The sequence below is a fragment of the Pelodiscus sinensis genome, chromosome 5, assembly GCF_049634645.1.
Source record: "Pelodiscus sinensis isolate JC-2024 chromosome 5, ASM4963464v1, whole genome shotgun sequence".
Classification (NCBI taxonomy): domain Eukaryota; kingdom Metazoa; phylum Chordata; order Testudines; family Trionychidae; genus Pelodiscus; species Pelodiscus sinensis.
In genome coordinates, this window is record NC_134715.1 from 40,331,994 (window position 1) to 40,352,962 (window position 20,969).

At 42.5% G+C, this 20,969-nt stretch overlaps 1 long non-coding RNA gene across 1 annotated transcript in view; it reads right to left on the reverse strand.

Moving 5' to 3' along the window:
- The window catches only part of LOC106732604 (uncharacterized), a 332,750-nt gene that overhangs the window by 55,306 nt on the left and 256,475 nt on the right, over nt 1-20,969 (reverse strand). The window lies entirely within an intron of this gene.

The window sequence follows — 20,969 nt, forward strand, 5'->3', positions numbered from 1 at the left end:
TAGTCTAGACATACCCCTAAAGAGATTTATTCTGAGTCGGGCACTTACTTGATCTGTATGTCCAAAAAACTCCCCTTTTAAGACCCATAATTTTGCTCAACTGTCCATTAAATTTGGACTTTAGCCGAGGTTAAGTGGTAACTATAGGTGATAAGAACACCCACAATTCTGAATGAAGGGGAAGGGATAAGGCTAAATTTGCTCAGCACCTCTAAAAATGAGGCTTGGTGTCTAAAGCTGGGAACACAAAAACTAAAACATGCAAAAGTAGAGACCACTTCTAAAAATTTTGCCTTAAGTGACTTGGCTCAAGGCAACATAGCAAGATTAGTTAGAAGGCACAACCCTATGGGTACATCTAGACTACATGGCTCCGTCGACGGAGCCATTAGATTTGTTGTTTTGGCAAAGGCAAATGAAGCCGTGATTTAAATGATCGCGGCTTCATTTACATTTACATGGCTGCCACGCTGAGCCGACAAACAGCTGATCAGCTGTTTGTCGGCTCGCGCGCTAGTCTGGACGTTCCCCCTGTCGACATCAAAGCCCTTTGTCGGCAGCCCCGGTAAACCTCATTCCACGAGGAATATCGGGGCTGCCATCAAAGGGCTTTGATGTCGGCAGGGGAGCGTCCAGAATAGCGCGCGAGCCGACAAACAGCTGATCAGTTGTTTGTCGGCTCAGCGTGGCAGCCATGTAAATGTAAATGAAGCCACGATCATTTAAATCGCAGCTTCATTTGCCTTTGCCTATGTGTCTAATCTACATGCCTCTGCCGACAGAGGCATGTAGTCTAGACACAGCCTATAATAGGGAGCTCAGAGCATGGTCAGCCTAGTGGTTAGTCTAGCCCCTCGCCTTTCTGTTAAGCCAGTACAGTCACCTGTTCCCAAACTTAAGCCAGAATTATTTGGGTTTCCACCTGCATGTGGATCTAGGCCCTTAAATGGGTGTGGGAGAGGGACCTAGGCCCTCCCTCTGCTCCAGGCCCAATACAGGTCCTATAACAGGTACACAGGAAGGGTCCTCCCTGAAGGGAGCCTAAATTGCTTCCTTGGCATCCTTCCTATTTATAGCTCACTTCAGTTTGGGACATGACCCCTATCAGCCAAACAGTCATTCACCCTACAACCAAAAGAGCCCACAAAGATCAAGTCCCATGAGTTTTCAAAGGGGGTGTTGGTTGCAGAAGTCACTGCCATGAGACTTCCCCACTCTGTGGTCACCTCTCAGGCTCATTCTTCTGACTGGCTTCTGAGAGAAGGATTCTCCTCCTCTTCTGCCTATCCAACATTTTGCTTGGGCTTCTGAGCTCTTTGAAACCCACTCCTCCAGCTGGAGTGTACATGGCAGGCTCAGGGGGTGGGGCTACATGACCAACTATTGTCTTTTAACCTCTTCAGGCCCAAAGCTCTGAGGTGCCAAATGACCTCAATTCATAATAAAGTCACTGGAAGATCAGGGCTCTCAGTATCGTCTAGACCCAAGCACCAAGAGTGAGTAAACCTATTTATTTAATGCAAACAACACTAGAAACTATATTGAAAATAATGACATTAAAATTATTTTAGTGCATAAGTTAACATAATTTCATGTTACCTGCCATATAAAATTTCATTTGTCCTAAATATGTTAGTATTTAAATAGTTGATACAAGTAGAAGGAATAATCCAGTCTATGTATGTTTATGTACAGTGAATATTTACAGCTTGCTCACAGCCTGCGTGTGTCAGAACAATTTTCCAATTATCTCCGAATTATCTTACATTCCAGCTATTCATTGTTTCTTTCATTATAGAGATATGAACTGTAAGTGCCAGACTTCTACGAAATAGATTTGTGAGTCTTTATGGTTTGTTGGATAAAGCCCTAAATGCCTTTATTTTTCCGTGGGAAAAAAAATAGATGGCTATTGCTAGCTTTTAATTTAGCACTTCTGTTTCCAATGTAAAAGGTAAAGCAGTCCCATAATAGAAGAACTAGAGGACATCAAATGAAATTAATGGGTATCAGGTTTAAAACTAATAAAAGAAAGTTCTTCTTCACACAGCGTGTAGTCATCCTGTGGAACTCCTTGCCAGAGGAGGCTGTGAAGGCTAGGACTATAATAGAGTTTAAAGAGAAGCTGGATAAATTCATGGAGGTTAGGTCCATAAAAGGCTATTAGCCAGGGGATAAAATGGTGTCCTTGGCCTCTGTTTGTCAGAGGGTGGAGAGGGATGGCAGGAGACAAATCGCTTGATCATTGTCTTCAGTCCACCCTCTCTGGGGCACCTGGTGCTGGCCACTGTCGGTAGATAGGCTACTGGGCTAGATGGACCTTTGGTCTGACCCAGTACGGCCGTTCTTATGTTCTTATGTTCAGTCATGTTTTTGTTTCACAAACATAAAAATGCTTGTATTGATGCTTTTCTCCAGTACAAGGATGCATTCATAATAGGTCTGATTTCCTTAATTTTTTGAAGGATTTGCATAAGGCAATGGTCACATAAAGAAGAATAGAATCATAGAATACTAGAACTGGAAGGGACCTTGAGGGTCGTTGAGTCCAGTCCCCTGCCCTCATGGCAGGACCAAACACCATCTAGACCATCCCTGTTAGATGTCTATCTAATCTGCTCTTGAATATCTCCGGAGATGGAGATTCCACAACCTCCTTAGGCAATTTATTCCAATGTTTTACCACCCTAACTGTGGTTCTCTAGATATTTAATCATTCTTGTTGATCTTCTCTGGATCCTCTCCAGTTTCTCCACATCTTTCTTAAAATGTGGTACCCAGAACTGGACACAATACTCCAACTAAGGTCTAATCAGCTCAGAGTAGAGCGGAAGAATGACTTCTCATGTCTTGTTCACAACACTCCTGTTAAAAGGGTTATTAAATGTAAACAAAAGCACTACTTTAGTTTCACTATCAGAAAGCCTCAGAGGTTTTGTTCTCCTTTACCCCTCATCTCCTGCTACTGAATGTTTCTTGTTTTTAATCTATAATTCTATAACATTTTGCATTCACTTTCAAAATATTTCCATTTGATTACTTGAGAACTGATAGAAAGATCCAGTACTGTGTACAGTAATGAAAGTAGGGCCGGAGGCATTTTTATAATGATATAGTTAGGGTTTTATATTTCCTGCGTGCAGTTCAGGTATCTTTCTACCCATTTTCACATGCTCTAAAGTTGATTCTCCTTCAGAAATTTTACATATGACACCCAACTGTGGAAGCCAGAAATTTAAAAAAAAAAAAAGTTAAATAAAACTCCACTTTTTGTTTGTAGTATTGTCCCTTTTCCAGTCTAGCATCTATTCAAAATTTGGTGTAGAAACTAATGATAGTGATGGGTTTCTTTGGTGCATTTTTGTTTATTTACAAGGAACATGCAAAATCCCATGTCTCTGATCACAGAAGGACTCAAGGACTTTTCAGGAAGCAGCTTTTTTGCTCACTACAGCAAGAGCATTTTTTTTCAGCCTGAACCAGTGACTCAAGAAACCTCTCCTCAATTCCCAGGTTTCTGTAAGTCACATGATTACAACCATTCCTTTGTCCTCTCTCTCTCATCCAGTAGGTCTGTTCTCAGTTTCTGTGTGTCTCACCCTCCACCCCACTCAGACTTGGTCACAATACCTAGTCCAACTCTCTTCCTAGCTGGCACTAGTTTCTGTCAGATGCTTGTTTTGTTCCGGCCTTTTTTTAAGGTGTGGCCCTTTGACAGTTTCTTACAGCTGACGCATTCCAATTCAATCCATAACCAGGTTTTATCCATCTCATAACAAATATCATTCAACTTTATCCAGAAAACAGGTTTTGTTCCATGATGCCTGTCCAAGAGAAACTGCATCACTAAAAAAGTGACCATCTCCTGAAATTTCCCACATATAGTGCCTCATGTGAATGAGGGCTAACCACATCTATTCTGTTTATATCTCTAGTGATTGTCCCTATTAGGAATACAAGGGTAGCCAATGAAGACAGTCCTAAATATGCTAACGCACTTCATTAACATACCAGGTTTTTTGTTATCTGACATTTAATTTGAATTTCTATGAAAAAAGACAAAATAGTTTCTGTTACTTAGTCAGTGCTCCAGAAGTTAACCCTCTTGTGCACTGAAATTCTCAGAATCACCTTTTAATTAAATACTAGGTAGGGTAATGAGGGCAAGCAGAGTTGCAAATGAAGTCTGGGATTTAAATATCCCGGGCTTCATTTGCATGTTTCCGGCCGCCGCCATTTTTAAATTCCCCTTAGTCCAAACTCCATGCCCGCGGCTACACGCGGCAACAGAGTAGGTAGTTCAAATTAAAGATCCTAATTTGAACTACTGTTACTCCTCATTCCACAAGGAGTAATGGTAATTCGAATTAGGATCTTTAATTCGAACTACCTACTCTGTGCCGCGGGTAGCCGCGGGCACAGAGTTTGGACTAAGGGGGATTTAAAAATGGCAGCACCTGGGAACATGCAAATGAAGCCCGGGATATTTAAATCCCTTCCAATAGGAGTCTTCAAAGTAGGAATAAGAGCCTCCGGAAAAGGGTGCTTTTTCCGGAGGATCGGGGCCAGTGTAGACGCTCTTTTCCGGCTTTTTTAAAAGCCGGAAAAAAGCGGCAGACATTTTTATTTAAATGCCGCGGGGGATATTTAAATCCCCCGCGCATTTCCCTACTACGACTGGTGAAATTTACATGCCCCTTCCGGAAAAGGGGCCAGTGTAGACGTAGCCATATAGCCTTAAGTAGTGTGTAGTTGTTATATATCATAGATTTTTATCCGAAATTTTTCCAAAAGATGTATCTTCAATAAGAGAGAATTAAGTCATTTACAGTAACTTTCCCAAGGCAACAGAAATGAATGACATCAAACTGGCTACAAACAGCCCCTTGCAAAAGCATTTTTTTTAAAAGTCTGAAATGTCCAGGCTATTTCAATAATGCAGAAGAACCATTTTAAAGCAAAACAGAATAAGAAAAATCACAAAAGGAACTATGGAGCTGTGTTTGCATTGTTCTTTGGTCCCTATCCTCCATTTTTATCATCATTTAAGCTGTTGGCAGCAACAGCATTATATATAAGGCACTGATGATTTAATTAACCTAGTCCAAACTGGGCTAGAAAACATGGTGATTAAAAATCAGAGCTGGGCAAAACTTAGCATTTCCATTCTATGGAAAATTCTAAAGTCAAAGAAGTTTTTGTTCTGATTTGTAAGAAAACATAAGCATTTCAAAATTTCCCACAGAATGGAAATGCTGAAATATTTTTGTTTCAGAAACAAAACAGAGCAGCCAGCTGCTCCTGACTCTGGAGAGGGAGCCTAGAGAGTACATCTATGCATATCATGGCAGTATCAGAGCTGAGGCAGATGGGATGTGTGCTATGGCACTAAAAATAACTGCATAGAAATTTGGGCTGGAGGTCAGGCTGTGAAATCCATCCCAACCTTCCTAGGCTTCAGAACCTGTGCCCTGTTTGCACTGGGAGCCCTGACTTAAGCCTTAGATTCCTTGGCCCTCGAGGGCCCTATGAAAAAAATGTTCCATCCAAATGTTCCTGACAGCTCAGTTAAATATTAATAGCAAGGGCTGTATCTACACTCCTGCTCCAGGCATTTCTAATATCAACTCATCTTGATTTATAGTAACAAAAATAGGAAGTTTGAGGGGAAAGACCATGATATAGACAAAGACTTTAGAAGTTTTTTGAGCAAACTACCTTTAAGTGTAAATCTGAAGTCTGTTTAATGACTGTTTTCAGTTGCTGTGGATTTATATCCCTATACGTGAATACATAATTTAACTCTTCTTGGCTAAATAGTAAGAATGTACAGATATTCTCAGAGACTGCCAGCTTGACTAGCTCATTTGATGGGAAATGCTCATTGTAATGGTATGGACAATATGATCCCAATCCTATGTCTAAAATGTGTGAGGAGAAAACAAAGAACAAGATTAGGTGAAGACATTAATAAGGCAGGTGAAAAAACCCACAACTTTTAACCTATGATCCATGATATAATATATGAAAAACTGCATATGGATGTCTGCTTAACACAAATGATGGATATAAAAGGCATCCACTGAAATTTTTTAAAAGTATTTAAAACAGATGTCAGGAAGCCCTTTTTCATGTAAAGACTCATAAATGTATGAAATGACCAAGCAACAAACCATTCAGATGAAAACACTGGGACTATTCAAAAGCCATTGCATTGAATCATGGGACAGAACTTGCTACGAAATTAATGGGTCTTCTTTTGACATATCCCAACATCCTGCATGTACATATTTCAATATATGTGCATCTATATCCATATTTATGTCTATATCTACAATTCAAGAGTCTCATATGCATCATTCTGAAGGAACACTTCATTGAAATAGCTGTTCCTTAAAAACTAACCTGGAAAAAAGTTAGATGTGCTGATGACACAGTAATAAGACATGAACACTTACCATACACACAACACAAAGCAGGAAAGCCAAGCCCTTAGTTCTTTCTATTTCCACATTTGGCACCCAACATCAAATTTATTGAAATTCACTTTGAATGCTCATACTGTTCACAGTCATGCTTTTTTGGTCTTAAGAAGACTAATTGGTTTCCTCTCAAGACCAGAATGCTCTTGGTTGCACAGTACAATTCCTTTCCTGGTTAAAATATTTTGGTTTTCTTAGGTTCTAATTCATCTGAAAGTCATTAGTAATTACTCTAGTGCCATCTGAGATTGATACTTTGTAATTGGTTGCATTTACTGTATTTTAGGGGAAAATCAACTTTTTAAAATTGAACCTTCTCCAAACTTAATTGGAAAAATACCATATTATATTCGTCCACATTGAAACAAGGTCCATACAGATTCACACAAACACTCCCACATACATAGAGGAGCTATCCATCTGATTAATTATAGGAACATGTGAAAAATTGAAGAACCGTGTGATAATTTAATTTATCATACACCTTTGACCTTCTTACCAGTTTTGCCCACAAATATAGCTACCAGGGCTACTTTTAATTATCCAGCTTCCTGAACAATGTTAGTTTGCAGCCATTTGGTTCTCAAATCAACCTCTCATATTCCTTCCTTTTCCCTCAAGTTTAGAATTTCCCCCCAGGTTACATCTTGGAACGTCCAGAAGGGGGCGGGGGGATCACATATGTTCCAGTATTTTTGTGGTGTCAAAGTTATGAAAGTGTACATTTATTATTTATTTGTCAATAGTTCTACATGAAGCCCCATTATGTTAGGCATTGAGTGAAGACTGTGCAAGAGAATCTCTGTCCCAGAAAGCTTACACTCTAAATAGAGAAGACAGATATAGGGAAAGGAGAAAGGATGCAAAGTGTAAACAAAGAGAACAAATTGATGGTATGCAAATGTCGTGAAAATGCCACCATTTGTAGAGCTCTGTGCACATATAAATTTTGCATCCACATCAGCATTTGTATATTTAAAAATGAGCTGCAGATACCCACATCTACATCTGTGGATGTGGATACCCATGGTTATAGAGTGGATATCTGCAAATTTTCAGGATTCTAGATTCAAAATTTGCATCTGTATCTGCAAAAAAAAATGAGCGACAGATATCCACCCCCACATATGTGGATACTCACAGATATAAAGCAGATACCCACAGATTTGCAGGGTTATAACAATTTGGGGTGTTTTCTATATGTATATACACCCAAAACATACTAAAATGTTTGTTAGAATTTTTCTTAATACATTTGGCACATGAGAAATCCATAGTGGTCTAGTGTGCTAAAACATTTCAGCTGGGACTCTTGTGATAACATTTGTGTTACTTGTGATTTTATCACTTGTGAAGAAGAGTTTTCTTCATACACCCCTGCGCATACAGAATATGCAAAACTGCCAGAAATATTTATCAGTCCACACTAAAAATCTATTAGTCAATCAAGCATTACATACAACACAAACACTTCATAACTATTTTGCACGTGCCATCATTCAGCTTTATTTTCAACACTCCACACAGACACACACATAATTGACCCTTATTCAACCCTTCTACTCAGGACTGGTCTACATTATTGCTTATTTGACGTAACTTACATTGCTTGGGAAATGATAAAGACACCCCTCGAGCAACATTCGTCACATCAATATAAGTGCTGTCCACACTAATGCTATGTCAGTGGAAGACACTCTCCACCTGACACAGCTTCTCATGGAAGCAGATTAATTACATGAACGGGAGAACACTCTTCCTTCGGTATAGCAGTACAGTTGTGGTAATGTAGCATTGTAGTGTAGGTTTGCTCTCAGTCACAATTCCATCTGCTCATACATCCATTCATTCTGACTTAAGAGTAACTCATTTAGGTGAATGTTACCCTAAGTGCTTGTCACTTTTAAAAATGGGATTTAGAGCCTATTTCCTGAACAACTGTCCAGAATACATGGAGGAAAGAGTCATTTTCAGGGCAAAATCATCCTAAAAATGAAGACATTAGCTACACTGAAAATTTGGGAGAAGTAAGGTTTGGTGGTAGAAGTGTAATTCTGGGAGATACTGTAGCTATGAGAAATTCACTCCAGGAAAATCTCTCCATGTCTTTGAGGATTATCAATGATGTCTTCCTACTAGGATAGTGGGAATTTATTGAACATATAAGCGGTGAACAGAAGGCATGGCTGCAATATGTGATTAAAAGGTAAATATGCTTGATGGAAAAAAACTCCAAAGTTCAAAAACTTCCTGGCAGTTCAACTCTTTATTATAAGCTAATTTAAAACCTACTAGTAATTCAGAGCCCCAAACTCCCTTGAATGTCAATCTTTCAATTGCTAGAATGCCTGCTGCAGTGTGAAAGAAAAAAACACTTTGAATGTAATTTTCTTGCTTATAAACTACATTTTCACTACAACACAATTTAAAAGCACTGACTTCATCATAGCAGGTCATTGCGGTTATTGCTTGCTGGCAGAGCCATGTCAAAATCCTAAGACCATAGAATAATAGAATACTAGAACTGGAAGGGATCTTGAGAGATCATCGAGTTCAGTCCCCTGCCCTCACAGCAGGACCCAGCACTGTCTAGACCAGTGTTTCCCAATTTTATTCGGCCAACGAACCCTTTTCACAGCTTTTCAGAATTTCAAGGAACCCCTAGGTTTGTCAAGCAAAAAAAGGGGAAGGAGAGGCGGGGGAGAAAGGGACCCACCAATTCATGAAAATCACATTCCTTACCCGAGACCCGTCCTCCCCACCTCCCTTCCTTGAGGCCTCATCCGCTCTGTTCCCCTCCTCTCCATCAATTGCTATCCCCTGCCCTTATACACTCTCACTAGAAGTGGGGTAGGAATGAGTGTGGGAAGGGATGAGAAGTACAAGCTCTGGGAGGGAATTTGGATGCAGGAGAAGGGGATGTTGGTTCGGGGAGGGGGCTCCAGGCTCAGGAGTGTTGGGCTCAGGTGGAAGGATGGGGTGCTGAGCAAGCCATGGGCTTGTGGATGTGAGGGTGCAGGAGTTTGGGCTGGATACGTGAGGGACTCAGGGCAAGAAGGTTGTGAGTATGATGGGCTCAGGACACAGATTTACAGTGTGTGGATGGTGGAGGAATGTTGTGGCAGAAGACTGAGGATGTGGGGATGCAGGAGTTTGGGGATGTAAGAGGCTCAGGACAGGGGGTTCCAGCGTATGATAGGCTCAGATTTGGGGTCAGGTGGTGCAGGAGTGTTATGATGCTGGAGTGGATGACAAAGGGTTTGGTTCTAATTGGAAGCTTGTTGGCCTGGCTTCATTTTTAAATAAAATATTATGTCAAACTCAAAAGGTTTTAGCATTGTCTTTATATATGCTATGAGAGGGGTAAGGAACCTGTTTTGTCAAAGGTCACTGACCCACAGAAAAGTCAGTTGGGGCCACACAAGTGAGATGCAAAAAACAAAAACAAAAAACCTCGAAAAACCCCCAAGCCTCACTAATGTGGTCCCAAATGTGATGGTGGGGGTAGGGGACAGAGTGCTAGTGGGTGCTGGGGCTGCGGAGAAGGTGCTACTGGGTGGAAGGATGCTGGCTCAGGCAGCAGGGTGCTGGAACAAGGTGCTGGGACAGGCAGGTGGCAGAGTGCTGGGGTCAGGGACATGGTCCTGCTGGGCACTAGGGTGACTGGCAGGGTGCTGGGACAAGGAGCAGGGTGCTGCTAGGTGCTAGCATGGATGGCAGGGTGCTGGTGCCAGGACCAGGGTGGTGCTGAGTCCTGGGGTGTGAGGCAAGGTGCTTGGGCCAGGGCGGTGCTAGGTGCTAGGGTGGATGGCAGGGCTGCCAAGAAGCAGGATAGGGATGGGGTGCAGGATCTGGGAAGGAGGTGGGGGGCAGAAGGGGGCAAGGTCTGGGTGGTAGGTAGGGTGCAGAAGCAGGCTGGATGTAGGGTGTCTGGCCAGGGGGAGGGAGCAGGAGCAGATTGGGGGTAGGGTATCTGGCTACGAGGGAGGGTGCAAGGAGGAGACTTGGGTAGGAGTTGGACCTCCCTGATCTGGCACCCTCTGGACCTGACTGGTCCCAGATGAGGAATTTTTGGTCCAGGGGAGGTCACTTCAGGGCTCCTGGTTTCCCCCCATCCCCACTAGGCTTCTTTGCACCTCTATCCCCTGCAACCCAACGGAGCTGCCCACCCCTGCTGGTTCCCTGCACCTCCCCCAAAACCATCCCCCACAATCCAAGAGAGTGCAGCACCAGTTCCCTGCAGCCCCTCACAGCCCAGCTGAGCTGCCTGTCTGTTCTGTATGCCCTCCCCCATCCACCTCAGCCCAGCTGAGCCCTGCACTGGTTTCCTGCATGCCTCCCCCACAGCACAGCTGAGCCCCGTTTCCCTGCACCTCCCCCAAGTCCTGCAAAACTGCTGAGCCAACCGCCTCCCCTTGAGTCTAGCCCCGGTTCCCGGCACCTCCCTTCTCCATCAGCCAAACTGAGCTCTGAGCTCCACACACACACACACACCCCACCCCACCCCACAGCCCAGCCCAGCCCAGCTCCCCAGACCTCCCAACTCTGCAGCCCAGCTGAGCTCAATTTCCCTGCACCTTCCCCAAACCATGCAGACATGCTGAGCCAGTGCTGATTCCCTGCCCCTACCTTCCTCCCTCCCTTTGGATGTGTCTACACTGGCACGATCTTGCGCCAAAGCAGCCGCTCTTGCTCAAAAATTTGCTGCCTGTCTACACTGCCCGTATGTTCTTGCGCAGGTACACTGACGTTCTCATGTATGAAATCAGGGCTTCTTGCACAAGAACTACGATGCTCCCACTCAGGAATAAGCCCTTTTGCGCAACTATTCTTGCGCAAGAGGCCAGTGTAGACAGGCAACATGAATTTCTTGCGCAATGGCCATCAGCACTTTCTTGGGCAAGAGAGCGTCCACACTGCCATAGATGCTCTTGTGCAAAAGCACAGCTTGCACATGGCAGTGTGGATGTGTTCTTGCACAAGAAACAACCAGTGTAGACATAGCCTAAGAGTTTCCTCACATGAGCAAAATGAATTTTGTGTTGTGCACCAGTACTGAGTTCATGTGGCTTGTTTGGATGTGCCACCCAAGTTATTAATAAATATTTTTAAACCTCTACCTTTTCCCTCTGCTGCCATGTCTCCTCCTCTTGTTCCATCAGCTCCCCTGGTGCCTGCTGCCCCCAACCCCTCACCCTCCTCTGCTGTTCTGACTCCTGCTCTTCTCACTGTCCTCAGCCCTCCTGCAACCAGCCCCCTTCCACCAGCCCTTCTCTCCCCACTGTGCTCACTCCTCCAGTAGCCCCACTCTGATTATGTGAGCTACCCCTCCTCATCCCCTCTTCTAACACCTCCCTCTACAAACCTGCCCTGCAGAAGAAAGAAAATAGTATGAATATAGACTAATCTGATTTGGAAATATAGACCTGAACTTCTCCTCCCCCTTGCCTTCTAAAATTTAGGGGAGACCATTCCATATCTGCAGGGATCCCACAAATTGTCAGACACCCTCAGGCAAGGTGAGAGGGGCAATACTCGGCCTCCATAAGGGGCAAAGCTGGAGGACTAGCCACCCCAGTCAAGCCTTTAGTACTGCCAAGTCTATTCTGCTTGGGGTTACAGTCACTGCTGTGTTAGTGGCAGCAGTGCCTGGAAGCCCGGGCCATTTTAAATCTGGGCGCTGGGGCAGCTGTTCCTCCCCACACAAGTGGCCCTGCATATCCGTATCCCAACTTCAGAGTCCAGGTCTGTCTTTGTTATTAGCATGGATAATTTTAGAGCACCTAGAAGTACTGAAGAGCTTCATAAAGAACATTTCTCTTTCCAAAATATCTTAAAATTTAAATAAATGATATGAAAAAAGTTATGGTACAGAAGACAAGAGATATGTAAGGACAAGAGTAAAGCAACATAACATTCAGTGTAACAATGGGAGAGTTTCCCTTTCGGTACGTTGCACACATGCGTCCTCCCTCCCTACCTGATTTTTTAAGTGAAAAATTGGCAATGAAATCTCAAGTAAAAGTTGTATTCAAGTGGTTCAATCTCTAATTATTTTTCTGTGTAAGTGGTCCATAAGGAAAATGGAAATTGGATCTGAATTAGTTTGATAAATTATAGGTGTGCCTGTACTCTAAAGAGTAATAAGAAATTACACATATTCTGCTTACCTAATCTTTCTCTGACCTAGTAGGTATAGGCATTTTGAACCATTGCCTTAGGCTCCTTCTATTCCCTTTCAGAAAGCCAGGTCATCCTGAGGGGAGGGAGAACGAAGCAGGCACACAGGCTGCTATGTTTCCCTCTCTCCTAGATGTACAGGATTGGGTGTGGAGCTTTGATTCCACATATGCACAGGCACCCGGCAGTGAAGTTACACCAGTGCATTGGGGAGCATGCGCTGTCGTAAGTGTAAGCAGGGACTGAATGAAGTTCCCAGATAGCTAGTTGAGATGGGGGAGGAGGGGCTTTAGGAGCAAATTGTGTTTATATGAACACACTTTCTCTGCCTAGATCTCTATCAGATAGAGTGGTATTGCTCAGAGATAATAAACTTTGGCTGATGTTGAGTTACAAATCAATTTATTACTGAATGCAGGGATGTGAAATGCTGTTTCAAGGTTGTTTTCATTATTGTATAAATACAAAGAAGCAGGACATGTGCTTAAAATGTCCCAAATTTTAGGTCACCCGCTGCTAAAAGGACCTCATTAAGCAAAGGGCTCAAATCCCAGATCCCTATGAAAAGAGGGCTCGGGACAGGTGTCCAAGCTAAGTGGTTTGTGGACTCTCCCTAGGGATCCCCAGACTATTTAACCTGTTCCTCCCACTGTTCAAAGAAAGCGGTAAATAGGCTTTATTAGGAGTCTTTTGGTTACTTTAAATGCTCAATTGGAGCTAAAATTTCTTGAAACTGGGCAGTGTTTCTGCCCAGCCAGCTAAGAGCTAAAAATTATAATATATCACAGCATAGAGGCCAGTGGCAGAAAATGACTGACAGCTGGTGGGATGTCCAGGGGCTCTAACTGGTGGGGCAGCCAGGAAAAGCAAGTGGTCAGATGGCAGAGCAAGCAAGATGCTTTCTTCCCTGTGTGAGAGGTGAACCCTCACAGATGCACCTCTGAACTCTGGGTCCTCTCTGACCAATGACAATCACTGTAAGTGGAATGTGGTGAGGGAGCTACTTTTGGCTGTAGGACTAAAAAACATTGAAGCAGATCACATCACCCCATGCATTCTAAGGTGGATGTCCTGCTTACAGTTCTATGAATATGAATCCTGCTTGTGACATTTTCCCTAATTAATGTTCTGAGACTTCCCCCTTTTAATGAAAAGTTTCTTTTCTATGCTCAAACTCAGTGCTTGTGAGGCACTCAGGGGCGATGCGTAATTTTGATTACTGAGTGGGGGCAGGTACCCCTCGATATTGAACCCAGACACAGTTGCTGCTTGGTCTTCCTGGCAGAAGGGTTGCATAAGTATAAATCATTTTCAGTGTATTCCTCTTGGAAACAATAGGGAGACCAAGAAGAACATGGGCTTAAGTGGACTTAGACTGCAGCATGGGAGGTTTAGGTTGAAAAACAGGAAAAACTTCCTAACTGTCAGGGTGGTTAAACACTGGAATAATTGTGTAATTTCCAATATTGGAAATTTTTAAGAGCAGGTTAGATAAACATCTATCAGGGATGATCTAGATGGTGCTTGGGCCTGCCATGGGTGCAGGGTAATGGACTCGATGACCTCTCAAGGTCCCTTCCAGGACTAGTATGCTATGATTGTATAGTGTGACTGCTAGAATTACAATGTTCCTCCCAGGCTACTCAAGAAAATATTACCTATTACTCTGAACTAGAATGCAAAGTGATGATTTAGTCACCAGGAGCACTTTTAGAAGTACTGGTAGTGAAATAGGGCTGCCCTTATAAAAGATCTCCACCATAAATTATGTTAGATAGGAGAGTATTGAGGTAAAATGTATCCGCACTACTATAATTTAGCTACAGATTTCAGTCCATGCTTATGTTAAGTAGGACTGAGGGTATACTTTAAACAAATATCTGAGCAAGTTATATTCAGTTATACTGAACCATCTCTGAACAAGGCGAGTTTGAATCAGAAGGTATCACTGCAGCACAATCACCATTGTATTATGGCTGCAAATCCCTGGATAACCATTTTATAGCTGCAGGTATCCTCATCCATATCCATGGCTCATTTTTGCAGATACAGATGTAGATGCAGATACAAATTTTGTATTCTCACAGCTCTAATTAGAGCATCAGCCCAGAATTCCTCTGTCTGAAGAGTGCAAGAAGGGGTGTGTAAATTCACTAAACTAAAAGCAGAACCTACATATTGCTCACCCAATTCCTACATCATACAGGAACTAAACGCCTGTGCTACCAGCAGTAAGCAAGTACTACAGGTTTGCAGAGTCAAGCACTTCGTACAAACTCTTTACATTAAGAGGAACAGAAGAAAATAATGGTATATGGTCTGAGCTGAATCTTTATCTTTCAAAAGTACAAGCAGAACATCTGAACACAAAGACAGTTTGCCTCCCATCATCACTGGGAGGCAAGTAAATGTCATACAAGTAAAAAAGGAAACAATATTTGTGGCTCCAGTGCCAGAACAAAGAAAGAAATATTAACTTGCAGCTCAATTGCCATGGAGGAAGTCCCCTACAGGATAAAAGAGCACTTTAACAAAGTGAGACACTTAACTGATCAGACCTACTCTGTCACTTTCATCTTTTGCAGCACACAGAAAAGAACAGACTTCTGTGCCAGTCCCTGGCACAGTGACCATGGACTGAAAGAAAAGGAGTCTTCAGACCGAGGACAAAAGTGGAAGCAGTTAAAGGCAGCATCCAACTCTACAGAAACAAAGCAGCTGGCAGGAATGAATGACAAGGAAGAGGCTTGTGCCTGTCTACTGTGTAAAATGGACACAGCATAATCAGAAACCTGAAAGACACAAACATGGATAGTTGTATGCAAAGTGGAAGAAACCCCTCCAAATACTGCTTTAGACAGCCCTATTAATCCTGAGAAGTACTCCTGACAGAACATCTATTCAATTTTCACTCTGTGTGTTCTGTCTAATGAGAACCGTATTATGTTTGACACTGAGGGTAATTACCTCATGAAATTTTTGCATACAAGAGAAGGAAAAGCTTTAATTTTATGCAGGTGTCTTGGACACATTCCTTAGAAATTCTTCAATCTAAAATGAGGTACACATTCCTGTTTTGCAGAGCTACTTTCAGAATGGGATGGGTTACATTTGAAGGCCAAGTAAAAGACATTTCTCATGCATTAAATAGAGTAGCAAATAATATATTCTCCCATCATCACACAAGCATGGGTCATTGCTTGCTCCAGCAAAATTGAATTAATAAACCCTCTTGCTACTTACTAGAATGTTGTGGATTTTAAAATATTAATTATTTTGCATCAGAAGAAGTTAAGGCTAATACTTAGGATACGTCTATACTGCGGCACTATTTCCGTATACTGGAAGTATCCTGAAATAGCTATTCCATGTCTTTTGAGCATGCCCATTATTTTGAAATAGCGCGCCCGTTATTTTGAAATCTATTCAGCATCCCTGTAATCCTTGTTCCACAAGGTTAAGAGATGTTTCGGAATAGCACTTTATTTCGAGGTAAGGGTGCAGTGTAGATTTACCCTTATTGACCTGGTGACATTTGATTCCTCTTGCAGCTGAAACAATATATTAGGGTTTGTCATATAATGTTATATGGTGCCTTGGGTTAAAGAATAAAAGAGCTCTCCCCAGATAAAAAGTTGAACAAAAATGTTATATTAAAAGACAATAATATCTACTCAAAAGTAAGGTAGCTATATTGCAGCTAAATTGATTAAGGCAGTGGATGAAATACAGTAACCAGATTGTGCTGGATTTGCATCCATTGGCAAACAGATAACAAAATAAGCCTCATCCAAAAGAGATTTCACATGCAAGCTGTTAAATGATTCATGAGAACAACATCCTTGACATTTGAAAACATGTTACTTCTTTCTTTTTCACTGAGATCAATTAGGGAAAAAAATTAACAACGTTTCTAAGACTTTTAAGGAATCAGTAAAATATCTGAAGTGCTGCAAAGTGAACGAAATACCAGGTATATTTTAACAAAACATACTAATATTTCATATTTACTAATAATTTACTAATGCATTACATTTGGACAATATCTTTAATCTGGTAAGGTTTTGAATGATTTCACCCCCATACCATTACTTATATATTCACAAAACATACATTAAACAACTGAAGTGAGTTCAAGAGATAGGTAGTCACAACAGTCCACTGCCACCGTCACCACCACCACCACTCCTGTTGTGGCAGGTGGCAATTTATGAGTGTACTATATGGTAAGAAAAAATACTTTTGCCAAGGACATTGAGATAGACTCTAATGCCTACTAAAAAGTCACAAGCTTTTCACAGCACCCATGCAAAACTGATAAATGTTTGGTACATAAGGAATATATGGTTCACAACACTGCAGAACCTTAAACTATAAGCTCCTCGTGTTTGTAGCTTAGAAATGTGAAGAGCTGTGTCAACAACACCAGGACTTGAACATTAAATATCAAGCTTCTATATCCACAGCATATTAGGCTCTGATACTCAGATTGCTAAGATAGCTCCTCTATGTGCAGTAGCCTCCTGTTATTTTTGGTAAATGATTCAGTGTGTCGTTATTCCTTTAGCTGGGTGGCAGGCACTTGCTACTGTGGAATAACATCTCATTAGAACCATTCAGAAAAAGGACTACACACAGAACTCAGGGAATTTATAGACACTGCCTGCAAACTGTATGAGTCTGTTGAACAAACCCAAACAAAAATGGCCAAATTCTAGTGTAGCTTATCTGAAATCAGTGGACTTATGCAACTGCTACATTTGGCCCTATTAGTTCAGTTCAGGCTTTGTACTGTACATATGTTCACTAGCTATCTCAGAAGTTAATGTTGTGATGTGCATCCCCACATTATAGATTCCCAGAAACTGAGGTGCTGGTGAGCTTAGCTGGACGGCAGGAGATACAGGTTTGAATGCCTGCTCTACTTCCTGCAGCTCCCTTTGGCTACAAACAACAAACAGGAGCCAATAGCAGCCATAAGGCTCCATGGCCATGTTGCTGGTAAACAAACACACCAGCCAATTAACAGCTTTCTCGAAATAGACTACGTTGAGAAATACCTACCTTAGGTTAACTGATGTTCTGCTGAAAAAAGCAACAGAAAAAATCTCTCTTCCATTGGATTTTGTGTTTTCCTAAATAATTGAAAAATTGTATTGAAAGGTTAAGAACTATTTAAGTAGCTCTAAACACGCAAGAAAGCCCTTCCCTGCACACGCGTAGTGTACAATTTCCATATGTTCATAATACATTAGGACATGTCTTTACTAAGCAGAAGATCGATGTTGCCATGATAAATCTTCCCAAATTTGATTTAGCGGGTCTAGTAAAGATCCCCTAAATCAAATTTAGAGGGCACTTCCATCAGTATTCCTGCTCCTTGCGAGGACTAAGGGAAGCCAATAGGAGCATTTGTTCCCTTTGGTCTCCCACTGTGGAGACCATGCAGAAACTTGAATTAAGGTATGTTGATTCCAGCTATGTAATTAATGTAGCTAGAGTTGTGTATCTTAATTTGATCTTCCCTTTTAATGTAGATCGGGCCTTAATCAAACTTTTTCCCTTAACCACAATAAAAATACCCCACCAATCAATGTGCCCTAAAAATACAAATCGATCATGGAACAAAGGTGAGGAGCATAGCAAAGTCCCGGTTAAATAAAAGTAAACCAACTTGACCTACCAAAAGTTCAAAATCAGTTAAATATACTTTATTACACACAAAATGCACATCCCATCTAAACCCTCAGCCCAGCACAATAACCCTAGCAAATAAATGGTCTTGGCAACATTCAATAAAAGTCAACAGATTTGAGCTATTTTGGGACCAAGGGTTTTAAGTACCAGAAGTATCCCAAAATAGCTATTTCATGTCTTTTGAACAAGCCCATTATTTCAAAATATAATGACCTTGCTATTCCAACATGCCTCTAAACCTCAAAAGTGAAAGTACTCAAGATGCGGTTTTTTCGGCAACCCCCCCTTTTTCAAAGCCACATATACCTCATTTTTTGAGGAAAAGCAACTCTTCAAAAAAGGTGAGATTTGTGGAAAAAAAGCATCTTGACTACTTTCACTTTTGAAAGCTCCACTTTCGAAAGTGAGATCAGAAGAAGATATGCAAATTCCATGGGAATTTTCATATCCTCTTTTGACACTTTAGTGTAGTCTAGATAAGCCCTCAGCAGCCAGCTGCTACACTTCAACTAGCCCCTTACCTGAGGGGCAAACTGCAGTCTAATGTGGCCACTCAACATTGGCAAGGGGTGTGTGAACCTGCTGCCTTTTCCTGCTCTGGCTGCCTTCCTGCAGTCCTAGTAGCCTCAGACCTTGCCTCAAGCCCTGTAGCCTGGGAGTGAGATCAGGCTAGAGCTCCCCAGCTATTCCTGCCTTTCTCCAGCACTACTCTATCTCAGGAAGCCTCCAGCTTCCCTAACAACCAGGTCCCTCCTGCTCCCCAGCCAGAGGAAGAGTGTGTGTCTCTTTCCCCCCAGGAGCCCTTCTTTATACAGCCCCAACTTGGCCCTAATTGTCTGTATCTGCCTCAGCTGCCAGTTCCGCTCTCCCAGCCTCCTCCCAGGGCTGGGTTTTATCCCTTAAAGGACAGGGAAGATGCCCCATCACAGAGTCCTACAAAAAGCAGAAAGTAGGTCAAATTACAAATAATGGAAATAAATGAGGGCAAAATTAGCTCCAAGTAGCTAGACATAGCATGGGTAATTAAAAAACATTCTACAAATATATTAGAATTAAATGGAAGATCAGGAACAGTGCAGGCCCATTTCTCAATGAAGAGGGAAAAGTAAAATAACAGAAAATGTGGAAATGGCAGAGGTGCTTGTTGACTTCTTTGTGTCAGTTTTCACCAAGAAGATTAGTGGTGATAAAACACCTAACATAGTGAATACCAGTGAAGATTGGGTAGGTTCAGAAGCTAATATAAGGAAAGACAAGTTAAAAATGTCTCTTGATTTCTGTTATTTCCACCTAATTCATCTGATGAAGTGGGTCTTGCCCATGAAAGCTCATAATTCTATATTTTTAGTTAGTCTCAACGTGCCACAGGACTCCTCATTTTTACAGCTAGGGTATGTCTACACTACAGTGTTATTTCGAAATATCTTATTTTGAAATAGTTATTTCTAAAAAGCTTATTTCTAAATAAAGTGTCTACACACAAAATGCATTTTGAAATAGCATTTTGCTATTTCGAAATAGCACGGCCATACTGACTCGCATTTAAGACTGGCTGAAACCAATTCCAGCAGAGCAACACGTCAGGACTTACTGTGTGGGGCTGCTGCCTGAGGCTATCTGAGGTCTGTGCTTAAAGGGACCCCCCAAACAGCCAGTTCTCAGGTTTCCCTGCTTGCTTTTCTATCTCAATGAGGGACAGCAAAGCATTTTGTCTCTGTGTGCTCTGATTGCCCTCACTCAGGACACCACAGCACTCTGCAACGTGGAGCCAGAGCTACCCCTGGGCACTCTGGTGCTTCTCGTGGATGCATTGCTATGAGCCTGGTTGCACTTTCTGCAGGCTGCCATCCAGAAGGTCCATTAGCAGGCTGTCAGTATCCAGGGGGCCCTGTGGGAGAGCTTCCACCCTGAGGAGCACTAAGAGCCTCCCTGGTGTGCCCCACTGGGGACTTGTCCCTCATTCCTCCCTCACATCCTTCCACTTACCTCTCCCTAACCCCTTTTAACAAAACTGGGGGGGAGGGAATGAAACTCTGGTGATACTGGGGAAAGGAAGTGGAAGAGGGAAGAAAAGGGGGTGGGAGGGGGAGGGGAAAACCTGGGATGAGGGAGCTGGAAGGGGGAAACAAGGGGAAGTAGGGGGAGGGAAAACTCAAGGCTCAGGGTTGGGGGTCTCACCAGACCAACTTCATTTTCATGCAAACCTGCTCCTGGGTTTGCATGTGGCCTTTGGTGGCCAGGCTGGCAGCTATCCTGCCATAGACGGATGCGTTCCTCTGTCTAGTGTGGAGATCATGGACATTGGGGGCATCCCCCCCAAACCTGAATAAGGTCCACGATCTCCACTCTGGTCCAGGAAGGCGCCCGCCTTCTCCAGGCCCTGGCAGGCTCCTGAGAGCTGGCAGATTGTTCCTGGGGAGTGGTGGAGGGCTGGCTCATGTTTTGGGGCCACTGGGTGAGGGGCAGTGTCTACACTTATTTCAAAATAGCTATTTTGAATTTGGCATTATTCCTCATAGAATGAGATTTACCAAATTTGAAATAAGCGCTCCGTTATTTTGAATTTATTTTGAAATAGTGCTTTGGCTGTGTAGATGCTAGGAAAGTTAT